Genomic DNA, 17,317 nt, shown 5'->3' on the forward strand with positions numbered 1-17,317 from the left:
CGGTCCCGAGCCGGGCGCGGGCAGGATCCTGGGACCCTCGACAAGTCGCGTCTTGGGTTGCTCTGCGTTTCGGTGGGTTTGCTTCTTTCGTTAAAAAAAAATCCATATTATAATTTATAGGTGGCATCCTGGTTTATTTCATAATTACACTTCCATTTAGCTTATAAAATATCCTAAATATAGATCATCACACAATTCTGCGTTCATTTTCATGAGGAAGAAAACTGCGATGATCACACAATCAGTTGTGATTAGGGACTTCTTTGAAAAGTGGCTATCATGAGGGAGCAAGTAAGTGGGGAGAAGCAAGCCCACCCTTTGGGATCTAGGGGGGCTCTTGTGTCTCCCTATTTTGGTGGCCGAGTATCAGTGGCTGTAAAGAAGCATTTTAACAGCCCTAGAGCCCCACCCGTGCCCGAGAGGTAAGAGCCCCTTGTGCCAAGGTCTCACCAGCCGCCTTTGAAGAGCTTTCCCTCTCTGTGGCCCCGTGAAGGGTTTGCTCAGATCCACAGCCCCTTCCAGCAAATGGAATTTTGTTGTTGGGGGTGGGGTGAAAGCCATGCTAATGATCAGCATAATTACACTTCAAATCTCTGCTTCCCTTTGAGGAAGCGCAGTATTTCCTTTGTTCAATCAACTCCTACTGAAAGAAAGCTGATGGGAACACACCGGTTTCCTTTTCATTGAATTTTGGATTATTTCAGTCAGCCCTCCTTTCCTCCTTTCTGTTGTCTGAAAGGATGTGGCATACATTTATTTGGAAAATATGTACTTGCTTATTAAACTATATTGCTTCTGGGCAGTGGGGGACAGTCGGGGAATGTAAACATTAAGTAAACTGTTTGGTAGCCCCAAGTCTACACGACTTGAGTGTGAGGAAACCGCCCCTTAAATGTCCTTGCGTCTTGTCTAGTCTGCGTGTGTGTAATACAGAGCAGGAGCCTCTGCTCACAGTAACTGAACCGCCCGCCCCAGCCTCTCCTGCCCGCCAAGGGGCCCGGGAAGACTGCTGCCTGGAGCCCATCTCCTCAGCCGCCAGCAGCAGCAGGTACTGGGGGACGGAAAAGGGGGACGGTCGTGACTGATGTGTTTTCTCTTCAGCTGGCCCTGGAGAGAAGGGGCAGCAGGGCCCCTGGTTCACCCCGCGGTGCAGTGCTCAGCTGGCCTTTCCTTTAAATGGCTGGGTGCGTTGGAGGCGGCGCCTAAACACGCGCCATGGCGCAGTCCGGGCAGCACATCGGTTTTGCAAGAGAACGTTTGAAAACTCAGTTGTAGAAGCAGGGCAGGGAGGGCTGGTCTACCCAGCACAGCGCCACCCGGAAGTTTGGCCGAATTTTGTAAATTCATCAGATAAACAATGTGAAAATATATTATCCAGACGTGACACAAATAGCAAACTCTACACTTAAGGATGTGCATGAAAGGTAAGAGACGTGGTGTTGTGCACAGGTTGTCTTTGGGTGCTGAGTACACCGGGTGACCTTACCAGGTGAGCTGTAATGCAGTGCCGGGGCGTCCATGGCTGCAGGTTATTTCCCCGGGGAGAATTTGTTTGCTCCCCATTTTCCTGTCGGTATACCCTAGGAAGCTGACCTCCTTCAAACGGTTTTGTCCTGTCATGATTCCTAGTCTGTGACTCCCGTGGGACAGAGCCGTCGTTACCTGAGGTTCCTAATTTCAGGTGTTCTTGAAAAACATTCATGATTTGGATGTGAGAAAGGACATGAGGAGACCAAAGACCTGGGATTTCGCTGATCAGAATGAAACAGACGTTGAAAGACTTTTCAAGCTTCCCATGGTGGTCCTCTGTGAGTACGGTGAGTGTGGCGCACCTAATGCAGGTACGGAAGGAACGTAAGCGTGAGCCTTCTACATGTACCCATGCTGACGACCCTTCACGAAGGCGGCAGGGGCGGGTCTGTGGGCAGTGCCGTTTCACCTGCGGCCTGGGAGCAGGTGCAGCTCAGTGTGGAGCGCCTGCCTGTGCGTGAGGTTCCAGCTTCAATCCCCGGTGCCTGCTTAAGAACAACAACAAAATAGAGCCGTGCTCCTGGCGACTGCGGGCGCTCTTAAGGAGCTTCGGGGGTTCAGCATGAGTGATTCAGGTATCATTTTACATGTTGCAGCTCTTTTTAAAAAGCAATATAAAATGCCTCACTCCCACTGCAGTGCTTTAAATCCAGAGCTGTTTCTTACATTAGCCGTGGGCTGGCCAATGACTACAGTGCCAAATTCTGTCTCTCTGGCTGTGTCTTTGGATAGGGTTCAAAGCAGAAACAAGCATTCTTGTGTGTGTTGTGTTCTTTCCACTTTTCACTTCAGCCGTTCTGGTGGGTATCTTTTTAAAAAGATATGATTTATCCCAGCGGACTGATACTTGCGAGGCTAAAACTTCCAAGAACAAAACTAGTTATTTTAGAGCCGGTCAGTCTCTGAGAGCCCACTCCAGCCCTCGGCTGGCCTGTTAGAATGAAGTGCCAACATTGCTTACCCGTCTACAAATTGCCGCCCTGTACGAACCAAGGGGCACTGGTTCCTTTGCGTGTAAAAATTCCCAAGTATTTGTCTTGCGTATCAGACAATAAAAGCTTTGAAGTAAATGTCGCACCTTACCTTTTAAGTGATCTAGAGAAGTGTGCATTGTGTTGCTTGAATCAAGCTTTCTCTCATTTCCCTGTATGTCCATTTTCCTCAAAGACCTAAGGACTGGAACCTGATTAAAATGAGAAATGTGAGGGGTTAGATTTTTGTCTTGAGAAGTGTCAGTTGTTATTCTGATTCTTTTGAACCCCAAGTATTTACAATGTATTATTTTAAACATGAGCTCTAGAGGTGAAGATGGAGGAACCCTTCCCTTTAAATGGGGACAGTGCAGGGCCCAGCTCCCAGGTCCGCCCTCAACTCCATCTTACATGAGCCTGAGCTCAGCTCCACCTTCTCTCGTGTCTGAAACGCTGTCTTCGTCGGTGTTATCCGATGGCACTGTTCCACTCCTTGTTTCTCAACACTAGGTCTGACCATCTCATTTCAGTTGTCGGAGACGCCGAGTACCTCCTCCTGGGAGAGCCAGGCCATGTCGCACTCAGCAACAGCTCGGTGTCCGTGGCCTTCCAGTACGTCGACGAGGTGAACGGGACACTGCGGAACGTCTCCGTCCTGCTGGTGGAGGCCAGCACCAACCGGACTGTCGCCACCAAGCACCTCCTGACCAGCCAGGCGCAGGGGACGCTCGAGTTTGAGTGCTTCCACTTCAAGGAGGCCGGGGACTACTGGTTCACCATGTCCCCAGATGCCGCGGCCAGCCGCCCTCCCCCCGCACCCCGGGGGGAGAAAAGCGCCTTTCTCCAGGTGGAGTGGCCCGTCTTTCACGTGGACCTGAGCTGGACGGCCCAGGCCGCGGGAGGCGCCTTGCGGGTGGGGCTTTTTACGCCGCAGCCGCTGTGCCCGTTCCCCGGGGACAGGCCCGGCGTCGAGGTGGACGTCACCCTCTGCAGCAGCCTTCCTGGGGCGAGCGCTCGGCAGGGCCGGCCGCTGGAGACGAGGCGCAGCCAGAGGAGAGCGCTCGCTCAGAGCCAGTGGGTGGAGGTCGCTGCGCCCCGGTGGGCCCGGCAGCCTCGGTCACCGCGGGGCTGCGGCTCCTGGGCGCCGCTCGGTCATTACCGCCGCGGGCCCCATGGCCCTGGCCCGGAAGTGCGGGTACCGGCTGGTGACGGCGCGGGAGCTCCGGCGTGAGTCTGCGGTGGAGTGGAGGTGGTGCCGCCCCGGTGCGTCGCTGTGCAGGGAGCGGTGGCCCTCTTCAAGGAGGCGCCACGGCGTCCTGGGGAGAAGCCCGTGAGCCTGGCGGAGAGCAGCCTGAGGCGGGAGCAGGGACCGCCGTCTTCACCTGCACGCTCTTCCACGTGGGGAAGAATAAATGCTGCAAAGGAGGAAGAGCGCATGCTCATTCAGAGAAATAGAGGTTGGTATTGAGAGTTGCTGTTTTTTAAAATATCAAATTGGTGTCATGTCAAAATGATTGAGAATTTAGATGAACGTCATTTTCTCTTAAACTGTATTATTGTTTGTGTGGTTCACTCTTCGTAATGTCCTGGTTATCATCTTGATGTGAAAATTCAGAGTCCTGGTAGAGACTGTGCTCGCCACTTAACCTCTCTGGTTCTCAGTTTACCCATCAGTAAAATGGAGATAATAAAAGTACAGAGAATTGTAGGGATTGAGTCAGATAGACTGTAAAGTTCTTAGCACAGTGCCTGGTATATTGGAAGTACCTGGTAAAAGTTAACTATTGTTACATTAGACTAAAAACGTATATATATTACATCATATGGCAAGTCTGTGGCAGGAATGACTGGAAGTCGAAGCTAAATCCCACAGGGAAGCTTCGCCTCCTTGGATTTCGTAGCTTCTGGCTTCCTCTGGCTGAGCGCGTCTCTTCCCTCCTCAGTCGCTCGTTACAGGAATTGAGCCTCTTTAGTGAGACTTCAAAGCAATTTAACTAAAACTTCTCCAGATTCTGTGTGTGCATGCCCTACTGAATCACAAAGAAGTGCCTTTCTTTTCCATTTCCTGGGTGCAAGCCTGGTCTTGGCAAGTGGTCTAATTTAGCTGAGATTTTCTGGTTCCCAGACATGCTGCTTTCCTCAGCCTCCCCGAGCCCAGTGCCCCCTTACTGCCCCGAGCCTCTGGCTATGTTTGCCTGTAACTCCATGTGATATCTGCTCCAAACGGACCCCCTCAACCCTCTGTCCATCTGTCGTCTGCCCCCCTGCACTTTCCTCTCTCTTTGGCTTAGATCCCTCGGCCCGTCCCTCTACCCACTCTCCTACCAAGATCCTAAACTGCGTCACCCTGTCGTGCTGCTGATGCCCCCAGCTCTGCATGAGCCCAGCCGTCATCCCCCGCCCGTTCCACCCAGGCCCTCTACCCACTCTCCTACCAAGATCCTAAACTGCGTCACCCTGTCGTGCTGCTGATGCCCCCAGCTCTGCATGAGTCCAGCCATCCATCCCCTGCCCATTCCACCCAGGCCCTCTACCCACTCTCCTACCAAGATCCTAAACTGCCTCACCCTGTCATGATGCTGATGCCCCCAGCTCTGCATGAGCCCAGCCGTCATCCCCCGCCCGTTCCACCCAGGCCCTCTACCCACTCTCCTACGAAGATCCTAAACTGCGTCACCCTGTCGTGCTGCTGATGCCCCCAGCGCTGCATGAGCCCAGCCGTCATCCCCCGCCCGTTCCACCCAGGCCCTCTACCCACTCTCCTACCAAGATCCTAAACTGCCTCACCCTGTCGTGCTGCTGATGCCCCCAGCTCTGCATGAGCCCAGCTGTGCATCCCCCGCCCATTCCACCCAGGCTGCTGAGGTTGCTGGAGAAGGTCCCCCCAGGCAGGGGGTGCAGTCTGGCTGCCTCACACCTCCACGCTCAGCTCAGCCTAACGCGGGGTCCCGGCCGGCCTGTGCTCCCCCTCTGCACAACGGCTCTTGCAGACTTCACTCCAGGCCTCCTGTTTTTTTTATTTTCATTTATTTCTCTCCCCTTTCCCCCCACACCTGCCCCAGTTGTCTGCTGTCTGTGTCCATTCACTACGTGTTCTTCTGTGTCCACTTGTATCCTTGTCAGCGGCACCAGAAATCTTTGTCTCTTTTTTGTTGTTGCTGCATCACCTTGTTGTGTCAGCTCTCCGTGTGGGTGGCACCATTCCTGGGCAGGCTGCACTTTCTTTCATGCAGGGTGGCTCTCCTTACAGGGTGCACTCCTTGCGTGTGTGGCTCCCCTATGCGGGGGACACCCCTGTGTAGCAGGGCACTCCTTGTGCACATCTGCACTGCACATGGGCCAGCTCCACAGGGGTCAAGGAGGCCGGGGTTTGAACTACAGACCTCCCATGTGGTAGATGGATGCCTTAACCACTGGGCCAAGTCCACTTCCAGCAGCCTCCTGTTAAACTCTTGAGTTGACCTCACTTCCTGGAAGCCATCTGGTGGGCATTCCCTCACTCACCCTCCTGCCAAAATATTGCAGCTCCACAGGCATTGGAATTTTCTCCTCCTCCCCTGTCATGATGGGGGAGGTATTGTTCCTTTAATTTAGGGCCGGCCCCTCTCATTTTTGGACTCTTCTCTTAATCGTTAGCCCTCTCTGCCTTCTCTCTCCCTCCTATTTTGTTTTGTTCCTATCAGCATTGAAGTGGTTTTTTCCCCCCAACCTTTTATTTGGAAATAATTTCAAATTTACAGAACATTTGCAAAAATAACATGACCCCATACAGAGAACTCTACCACGTTCCCATCCAGGTCTCAAATCCACCAGCCCTTAATGCTTTGCCACATTTTGCTGGATCACTCTATCCTTCTGTGTATCTCTTAATTTTATTCACATTTAAGGATAGTTTGTATACATCATGCTCATTGAACACTTAACAGTTCCATGTATATTTCCTAAGAACAAGGATATTCATAATTCTCTTATCTAAAAACAAAACAGCAGCTCTCCTCCCCCCCTACGTTCTCCCCCACATATCACTGTCTCTCTTTCCAGTGTTTTGAAAGTTTCTTACACTTGGAGGTTCACCTCATCTCACATTCCCCTCTCGACCCATTCCAAACGCACTCTGCCTCCTGTCCCTCCCCTGGAAAGATCCTCACCAAGGCATCTGCCGGTGCCTTCCAGGTCCCCACATCCACACTTTGCAGTGCTGGTCTTCCCTGGCCGTGGTCTCCAGACACAGCCACCTCTTGCTTCTGTGGAACCGCACCTGCCTTGTTTGCCTCCACCCCTGGCCTTCTCTCCGTGGTCCCTGGTCCCATCCCAGAAGTGTTGGGCTCTCCTCTGTCCTGCACCATGCTTCCCATGCTTGGCAGCTGTTCTGTTTGCTAAACGCTGCTGGGAGCAGTATGCCCGAATTGCCTTGGCTTTTGCGATGGCTTGCAGTTCTGAGGCCATGAGTGTCCACCTCAAGACACCACCCGGGATGCTTTCTTCCGAGCTGCCGCTGTGGGCGACAAGTCGGTGTGGCCTCCTCTCATCCCAGCCTCTCTGTCGCCAGCTGGATCCTGCTCTGTCTGTGGCTTTTCTTTCTCCAGGTCTAATTGGTTTTAACTTCTGGAGGCACCTGTGTCTGCTGCTGTTCTTCTGTCTGTGACTTTTTTATTCCTTGTTTATAAAAGACTCCAGTGAGAGGATTAAGACCCACTGTGGCCATGCAGTCTAATCAGAGGCCCTCAGGGGGTGAGCTACTCCAAAGGTCCCACCCACGATGGGTTTCCAGCCACAGGATGGCTTAGCTTTGAGGGCACGGGGCCCTCCCTCCCTCACTCTGTCACAGTTGTCGTCCTGTCTACACTCCTGGCCCCAGTTACTCTCTTCATGCTGCTGACCCCAGGTTGACATCCGTCCACAGCCCTTACCTGCACCCACGAGCTCGTATGCAGCTGCGCCCCTCAGATGTCTCCCAGGTACCTCACAAGCAACATGCCTGGCCTGAGCCTCCTCACCGTGTCCCCTAAGCCTGCTCCCCAGTTTATGAGTCCACCACTCATCTCATTTGTTCAAATCAGAATCTCTTCCTCCTCTCTCCTTCCCTCCTGCAGAAATAAACCACTGCTTCCTGTAGATTATGTCTCCTGGTGTCGGGGTCTCTACAATTTTCTCTTTCACTGGCACCCCTTGGTTTAAGCCTCTGTCATCCCTTGCCTGGACTCTGGCAGCAGATCCCTAACTGGTCCCCTCTGTCCACTTGGTTCTCTCACTGCAGCCAGAGGGACTGTTTACAATGCTCGCAGCCAACTCATGTGACGTGAGGATGCGAGTCCATAGCCTGTCCCTGAGCCAGGGCCTCCGTGGTTAACTGCCCACCTCCCAGGCATCCTCGCGGCCTAGGCTGGGATGCTGTCCTCCCTCCCTCACTCAGCATGTGGGTAACTTTCCTCGGCCTCTGATGGGTTGAATTCCTTGCCCTGAGCCGGCAGAGCATCCTTCACTTCCTTTTTCAAGGCACTTCGCATTTGCGTAACTGCTTACCATCTTCTCCCTGGGCACCTCTCTCCCGCGGATTGGGGAAGCGCATTTGGTGGCAACCCTGACTCGTGTTGCTGTGAAGCCATTAATGGCCTTTATTTGTCTGATGTAGTATGCCTGGCATGTTAGCAGGTGCTCAAAACTTGCCTGTTGAATTGAAAAGTTGACCTGGGGTATAGTTGGTCTCAGCTAGGTATTAGTAGAAAAAGTGTTTGTGCTAATCTGATCATCCAAGATATGCTCATCTTTTTAAAAGAAGATCCTTATTAAGGGGGGGAAATTTTACTAGGCTGAATTTAATGGAAACAAACCAAGGGAAGTACAGACATTTAGGCCATTAGATTCAAGGCTTTTGGGGGCAGGAGTCCACCCAAAGCTGCTGGGCTTCCCACAGGCTCTTCCCATGCATGTCTGATGGCTGGATTTTTTTCAGAGCAGCTTCCGTGACCACAGCAGGGGTTAGACTCTAGAAAGGGACAGAGTGGGGGTTACTCTGCATTTTGCCCAGGTGGTCAGGGGCTACCCATGCAGCAGCAGCGGGACACAAGCCAGACAGCGGGACTAAAAGAGTATGTAGGAACCTGCAGGTGCCCAAAGCTCACCCTGGCTTTCACAGACACACACTGGCTTTGCCTGTTTGGCTGATGAATGAAACTTACACTAGAGACAGGAACCTCGGTGCCCTCCTGTGTTTTCAGTATATAAATTTATGACCCAGCTGCCTTCCCTTCTTTTCATCTGCCGTTGAAATAGACAGCTCTGACCAGTAAAGGCTCTTGCCACATGGCACTGTTCAGGCACCTCCCTGAGCTCACCATGATTGTGAGTTCACTTGTGTGTCACTCACTCGCTCAATTCCTTTTTTTTTTTTTAAATGGAATGACTTGGTTTATGTATTTTTTCTTACTCTAAATATGTCTTAGGACCTGATGATAGGTAAATAATTTATATCAAATATATAATAAATGTTGCAAAAATGACTTTATGGTGTTTATCCTACTTAGTGTGAACATTCATATTTTTCTCTGTGGAAAGGTTAATTTGTTTGATTATGGGCATATGCCTGAGATTCCCCCGGGGGAATGGTAGTATATAGCACAGGCACTGTAATAACTTTTGAAAGTCTGAAAAATTTTAAATTCTGAACAATTCTGCCCAAGGGTTTCAGATAAGGGATTATGGACTCTGTATCTCAAGGCAAAATATGCACTTGAGGTGAAGTTTAGAACTAATGAGAGTAGGTATAAATCCATATTCTTTAGTTGTCTTAACAATTAAAAAATTTTGGCTGTTTTCTTTTTGTCTAATTAGGCCGGGGATTCTTCACCTTTTCTGTTCCGTGGACCCCTGTCCCAGTCAGGTGAAAACCAGGGGCCCCTTCTCAGAATGGAGCAGCAGGTAGTTTTATGACACTCAAAATCAGAGGTCAGAGAAAATAAAGATAATAAGTTGATTTTTTTCAGTTCAAGCTCATGGACCCCTGAAGTCTTTCCACAGACCCTCTAGTTAAGGACCCCTGGATTAGACAGTCTTGTCTTTACTTCATAATGTGATAGAACAGAACTTTTACCAAGAGTGGTATACAAGGTATACGGCCACCCTGTTATCCTCTTGCTGCAAGATTTTGCAATCTGTGTTTTGTTTTGCCCAAATCTTTTTAAGCCACTTAAAAAGTAAACTCATTTTGTGAGTCAGTTTACTTCAAGGAAGAATATATAGTCTAAAAACTAGTATAATCAGACCCTTGGACACTGTGACACCCTCCACAGTTCTCTGAAAGTGAATGAACCAGCAAACCCTTCCACATAGCGGAGCTCCCACTCGGCCTTTGGATTCCTTTAGGGCATGACTGTGGCATGTGGGCATCTGACATCCTGAGGACAGGGGGTGTGTACACAGGGATTACGGGGCACCAGGCACTGGCCGAATTGCTTTATGACCATTAGCCCGTTTGTTCCTGAGAACCCTATGAAGTCGAGGTAATACAGGCGTGTGGAAATAAGGTCAGGGTGTTTAAGGGGTACAGCCAGAACACAGACCCAGGTAGCCTGGCTCCCGAGGCTGCTTTTATGCTCTTCTAGACTGCTTCCCTTACAACCAAGGATCAATCTTAATACAAAGCTTTTAGATTAAAAATTTTTAATATCCTCATTCCCCATCTCGGTGTTTCATCTGAGTGACCTCACCCCTCTTGAAAGACACATAACCCACTTTGGAGACCACTGGCCAAGGCAGAAGCGTGATTTGTTCAAAATAAGTGAGCCTTGTTTTCTGAAAAAGAAGTTGGAGCTCTTTCTCTCAGATGCCTTTGTTCTTCCTGCTACTTTTAGTGTCACTCACATCTATAGAGTTTTCTTCTTAGCATGTTTTGTTTAGTTATCTTGGTCTCTTAAGCAAAGTGTCTTGCAGACTTGAATATTGTGTAGGCTGTTATCCCTTCATTTATTCTTAGGGATGAGAAAAGTAACCCCTTTCACATTCCAGACAAGTTTTGTTCATCCAGAATGAATATCCTCCACAGTGGCCTGAAGACATTCAGCCTGGCCACACAGGTTTGTTGTGTGGCGTGAGTCCATGCTTGGATATGTGAACAGGACAAAACAGAGCAAAAAGCCTCTTTCATTCCTGAAGTAAGACTGTTTGGCATATTGGTCATCTTTACCTTATTTCTAGCACATGAGCTATAGTTAATGAGTTCCCATTTAGCCAACTATTTTCCTCCAAGTTACTAGCAGAGATCATTAGAGAGCAAATAGAGTTACTTAAGGCATTTTTTACTTCCCTGATTGACTTTGTTCATTGCTTTATCTGAGTGAGTTCTGTCGAATTAAAGTGATTTAATTTGATTTAGAGATAGAGAGGTATAAAAGTGTAGTTAAAATTTTTTATTGTTGATTATTGGACTAGCTGTGACTTTATTTCCCAGGGAAAAGGTACTATATGTATGTATGTATGTTCGTTTTTTAGCAGGTACCAGGCATTGAACCAGGATCTTGTACATGGGAAGCAGATGCTCAACCATTAGAGCTACATCCATTCCCCAGTATCTAACATTTTAAAATGAGATTTTTAATTTTAATTTTTAATTTTTTTATCCCCCCCTCACAGTTTTTTGCATGTTATCTGCTCTCTGTGTCCATCCGCTGTGTGTTCTTCTGGGTCTGTATGCATTTTTTTTTTTTTAAGATTTATTTTTTATTTGTCTCCCCTTCCCCCCTGCTCCACCCCAACTTGACCTACCCCAGTTGTCTGATCTCTGTGTCCATTTGCTGTGAGTTCTTCTGTGTCCACCTCAATTCTTGTCAGCAGCCTGGGAATCTGTATCTCTTTTTGTCGTGACACAACAGTCAGCTCTGTGTGTGCAGCGCCATTGTTGGGCAGGCTGCACTTTCTTTCATGCTGGGTAGTTCTCCTTACAGGGTGCACTCCTTGTGTGTGGGGCTCCCCTACATCGGGGACACCCCTGCATGGCACGGCACTCCTTGCATGCATCAGCACTGGGCATGGGCCAGCTCCATAAGGGGCAGGAGACCCAGGGTTTGAACCGTGGACCTCCCATGTGGTGGGTGAGTGCTCTATCCATTGAGCCAAGTTCATTTCCCCTGTATGCATTTTTATTTCCCCTCCCCTCCTTGTGGCTTGCTTGCTGTCTGCTCTCTATGTCCATTTGCTGTGCACTCTTCTGTTTGTTTTTTTTTTTCCTTGTCTCCCTTTTTGTTGCGTCACCTTGCTGAGTCGGCTTTCCAAGGCACTTGCGGGCCAGGTGGCACTCCGCTGCGCTCAGCAGCGTGTGGGCGACCCTGCCTGCACAAGGAGGTCCCGGACGCAAACCCAAGGCCTCCCATATGATAGACCAGAGCCCAAGTGATTGAGCCACAGCCGCTTCCCTTAAAAATGAGATTTTTGACATTAATATTCATGCTTTTATAAAACTGACTTTTTCCTGATTCCCAACTAATGGAATTTTTGTTTTTAGTCTATAACAAATGACTTTATGTATTTAAATAAATTATATTTTCATAAAGTTGAAGAAGAATTAAGAATAACAAAAAGTTTCATAGTATTCATAATTCTGTATTTTGTGGTCTTAAATATGAACACAAGGGGAAGATAAACTGTGGACTTAATTTTCAAATTAGGTTTCAGAGTAGTGGGATTCCAAGTAGATTTTTCAAAAATAAATCACTACTTTCACTCAGAGGACTTGAATTAGGAGATTCCTGAAGCTTTGCAAGCACCGGGGCCTAGTATCTGAGCAGCCCAGAAACCTCGAGGACAAAGCCAGCTCTTGGTTCTGCAGCGTGAGGAGCTGCAGTGTGAGTTGGGAGGCACAGAACCAACATTGTGTTCCGTTGGACCTCTGGCTGGAGCAACATGACCACACCTCAGTTGATGTTGGTCCAGGATACTGGTTTCTAATGCTCCCACTCTTGTGAAATCTCTGGAGACTTGATTGATGCAAAGAACCTATATTCCATGACTCACCCCAAATACTGCACCACTTGGCTGACCTGAGAACACATCAACCCAACACGTTCCCCTTAGTTTTTTGTAGTGCTTCATATACCCTGGGCTGCCCTAGAGGAGGTGGGATGGGAAGAGACTTTTATGCAGTGGGTGTTCTGGTGACTAGTGTTGGCATTACCTGATGGGTCTCCAGGTTCGATGGGTGCTGATAGAGAAGGGATTAGGGTCGGTCTTTATAGGGGACTATTCAGTTACTCTCATCAGGCAGTGATTCCATATCTACCTGGAAGAGAGGTTTGCATCTGTAAGTCAAGAATGACTGTTTTAGGAAAGTTATGTATTTTGAAGCTCTGGTGTTCAGTGTGGCCCCATTTAGGGTTAAGGCTTCTTGTTGAATTGGCCCCTTTATCATTATGTAATGCACCTCTTTATCCCTCATAATATGTCTTGTTCTGCAACCCATTTTGCCTGATATGTATATAGCCACTTCAGTTTTCTTTTGATTATGTTTGCAAGGTATATTCATCTTTTTACTTTTAACCTACTTATGTCTTTATATTTAAAGTGGGCTTTATTTAAACAGCATATAGTTGGGTCTTCATTTTTTAAATCTAATCTGACAATCTCTGCCTTTTAATTGGTTTGTTTAGATTATTTTTATTTATATGTAATGTAATCATTATATGGTTGGATTAAAAATCTGCCACCCTGTTAATTATATATATGTTCCATCTGTTCTTTGTTTCTTCCTCCTCCTTTTCCTGCCTTCTTTTTGATTAAGTGACTATTTTTTTGTGGTCTACTTCATCTCCACTCTTGGTTTTTTATCTATAATTTAAACAACTTTTAATGATCATCCTAAAGTTTATAATATACATCTTCAATTACTCCCAGTCTACTTTCAAATGATATATTTCTTCACATGTAGTGTAATGACCTTTTTTCTTTAAATTTTAATTTTCAAACAATTTCAAACATACAGGAGAGTTACAAAAATGATACAAAACCAATACATAGAATTCCAATAGAGCTGCTACTCTGATAACAAAATTGACTAACTTTTAACATTTTGACATATTTGTTATATCGTCTGTCTCTCCATCTATCAGCTGTCTATCATCTTTCTATCATCTGTGTATCTGTTTTCTAAGCATTTGTGAGTAGTTGTATACATTGTGTTCACTGAACACTTAATACTTCCATGTATATTTCCTCGGAACAATAACACTCACTATATAACCACATTAAGTACAGTTATCCAGTTCAAGAAATTTAACATTGATAAAAAACATAAAGTCTATTTTCCAATTTTTTTTCAGTTGTTCTAGTAATGTCCTTTCGGGTATTTTCTGCTCCTTATTAGATCCAGTCCAGGATCATGTATTGCCTTTAATTGTCCTTCTCTCTCTCTCTGTTTTTTAGCATTTTAAATATTTGTATTTCTATTTTGTAAAAACAATATTGTATGTGCAATAACACCCATATTTGTATTTCACACGAGGTTTCACTGTATTAAACAGTCCCATTACATTTTTTAGCTTTCCTTCTAGTAGTATACATGACTTTCCCTTTCAAAAATATTGTATCCATATAATAGCTCTGCTAGTTACAAACACTGATGTGCTTTCACCATTTCTATTCATTTCCAAAGATTTACAAACAACCTTTTTTAACAATTATGCACAGATTGCCCTCAGCTTTCCATTCTCTTCCCGCATTCTTTTTGGTGACCTATATTCTGATTATTAACTTCATGAATTTATACAATATATTTACTTCATAATAGGGCAATCATACAGTATTTGTTCTTTAGTGTCTGGCTTGCTTCACTTGACATAATGTCCTCCCGGGTCATCCTTGTTGTCATATGCTGCCTCACGACTTCATTTCTTCTTATTGCTGCATAGTAGTCCATCCTGTGTATACACCACTCTTTGTTTATCCATTCATTGGTTGATGGACACCTGGGTTGGGTTGTTTCTATCTTTTGGCAATCATGAATAACGCTGCTGTTAACATCATTGTGCAGATACCTGTTTGCGTCACTGACCTCAGTTTTTCTGACTATATACCTAGTAATGGTATGGATGGGTCCAAGGGCAAGTTGATATTCAACTTCCTTAGGAAATTGCCAAAAGTCCTCCACAGTGGCTGTACCATTCTACATTTCACCAGCAGTGGGTAAGTGTTTCTATCTCTCCACATCCTCTCCAACACTTTGAGTTTTATGTCTTTTTAATAATGGCCATATCTAATGGATGTGAAATAATATCTCATTGTAGTTTTAATTTGCATTTCCCTAATCATTAGTGATGTTGAACATCTTTTCATATGTTTTTTTGCCATTTGTATTTCTTCTTTGGACAACCTTTGCAAGTCTTTTGCCCATTTTTTAATCAGGTAGTTTGTCTTTTTATTGTTGAGTTGTAGAATCTCTTTTTTTTTTAATTTTAATTTTAATTTTTTTGAGGGACCAGGGCTGGGGATTGAACCCTGGACCTCATATGTGGGAAGCTAGTGCTCAACTACTGAGCCACATCTGCTCCCTGTAATGACCTTTTAACAGCACATTCCAAATTCATTCCAGTTCCATTCTTCATGTGATTGTAGTCATTGATTTTACCTTTATATAAGCCATAAATCCATAGGACACTGCTACTGTTTGTTTAGACTGCCAATTATATTTTAGAGCATTTTAAAATAAGCAAAGTTGCCATTTCTAGCACTCTTCATTTCTTTGTATATATCCAAGGTTTTTGTCTGGTATGTTGCCACTGCCTGAAGGGTTTCTCTTTAACATTTCTTGAGATGAACGACTTCTGGTAATGAATTCTGACAGCTTTTTTTTTTTTTTTTTGTCTGAAGGTGTTTATTTCTCCTTCAGTTTTTTTTTAATAATTGCATTGGTTTTTTATTTGTTTGTTTGTTTTTTAAGCCCCCCACCTTCCCCTGAGATGCCTTCTTAGTCTGTCTGCTCCTCTTCTTTAGGAGACACCAGGAACTGAGCCTGTGCCCTCCCATGTGGGAGGTGAGTGCCCGACCATTTGAGCCACTTCCACTCCCTGCTGGTTGCAGCATCTGCTGGTTGTGGTGTCTGCTTGTTGTAGTTCCTACTCATTGTGGCCATTGCAGCAGCTGCTGGTTAGGGTGTCTGTGGGTCTGCTGGTTGAGATATCTGCAGGGTGTAGAGTCTACCAGTTGTGGTATCTTGCTGCTTGTGGTGTCTGCTTGTTGTGACATCTGCTCATCATCTTTAGGAGACACCAGAAATTGAACCTGGTACCTCCCATGTGGGAAGCAGGTGCCCAGTTGCTCGAGTCACATCCACTCCCTGTCTCCTTCAGTTTTGAAACTGGGAAGTCTGCTGTAATTCTTATCTTTATTCTTTTCTATGTGATGTGTTTCCACACACATTCCTTCCCCTGCCAGCCTTAAAGATTTTGTTTGTTTTTGTTTTGCAGCAGTTGGACTATGATGTGCCTAAGGTTTTCTTTTTGTTTTGTGCTGTATTTTTCCTGGTTGGTGTTTTCTGTGATTTGATGTCTTTCATTATTTTGGAAAATTCTTTAACAGTATCTCCTCAGATATTTATTTTGTCTTTCTCTTTTTCTTTTGGGATTCCAATTGCATCTTTTCATATTGTCCCACAGCTCTTGAGTATTATGTTTTACCTGCCCGTTTTTTCTTCTGTGTTTCAGTTTTGATGACTTCTGTTGACCTATATTCAAATTTGTTTCTGTCCTCACCTCTCTCAAATCTACACATGAGCCTGTAGAAGATATTCTTCATCTCTGTTATTTTTTTTTTTTAATTTCTAGCATTTCCACCTGACTCTTTAGTTTCCAACTTCTGAAATTTCCCATCTGTTCATGGTCATTGTTCACAATTTCCACTTTAATCTTTAGCATATGATTAACATAAATGATCATAGTTATTAAAAATTCACTCTGAGAGTTCCAGGATTGAGTCATATCTTAGTGTAGTTTCTTGATGGCCTTGTCGCTTAGTGGGATGGTGTTTTGTGTGTTGGTAATTTTTGGTTGAAAACAGAACCTCTTGACTAGGCCTACAGATGCTGAGTTAGTGGTGTTTACGTGGGGCACACCTTACTTCTGCTAGGCTTTGAGTATGGGGATTAAGTCAGGCTAGTCTGATGTCCAGCTGGGTTTGGGTGTCGCTTCTGTCCTGGCTATCCTCCGGGTACCACAGACTTTACATTTTTCTACCTTCTTTGATTTTAGAGTAAGGGATGGACTACCAGAGGGTTTCCCAGTGTTTCTGTAATCTTCAGGCTTCCTCTTGCACAACAGAGAGCTTCCCACCTCTCTCTCTCCCTCTCTCCCTTTCTCTCTCTCTCTCCCTTTCTCTCTCTCTCCCCCTACCCCCCCAGCAGTACACAGTTGCTCTTTGGTCATTGGTGCTTGCTGGCCTTTGGGTAGGAAGTGGAAGAGGCTTCTCTGAGTTCCAACTCAGCCTTAGTCTCACCAGTGCTGTGTCCCTGGGTCTCAGCTGTGGCTTCTTGATGGATCCTGCCCCTCCCTGGTGGTAGAAGATCTCTAATGCCCTGAACCTAGAATATTTTTCTGCCCTTCCCAAAGTGTGGAGGGCCTTTTCTTTTTCTATTCCTAGCAGCATGGGTCTCCACTGAGGCTCTTATGGTGACAGGGTTTCCTGCCCTTCTCCCAGTGGTTTAAGGCTTTTGCTTTTCAGGTGAACCTGGGGAGAAGAATCTGGTGAAGCATGTGTCTTTCCAGCAGGACTGCTCCTTCCCTCCTGCCTTCACCACGAGGAAGGCATCTCCTGTCTAACCAGTCCTCAGCCCTTCCTGG

At 46.4% G+C, this 17,317-nt stretch overlaps 1 pseudogene; it reads left to right on the forward strand.

Annotated features, from left to right (window-relative positions):
* The first annotated feature begins 1,649 nt into the window (after positions 1-1,649).
* Positions 1,650-17,317, forward strand: part of LOC101434161 (thrombospondin type-1 domain-containing protein 1-like) — a 35,042-nt pseudogene continuing 19,374 nt past the window's right edge.

This window comes from Dasypus novemcinctus, chromosome 15 (genome assembly GCF_030445035.2).
Source record: "Dasypus novemcinctus isolate mDasNov1 chromosome 15, mDasNov1.1.hap2, whole genome shotgun sequence".
Classification (NCBI taxonomy): domain Eukaryota; kingdom Metazoa; phylum Chordata; class Mammalia; order Cingulata; family Dasypodidae; genus Dasypus; species Dasypus novemcinctus.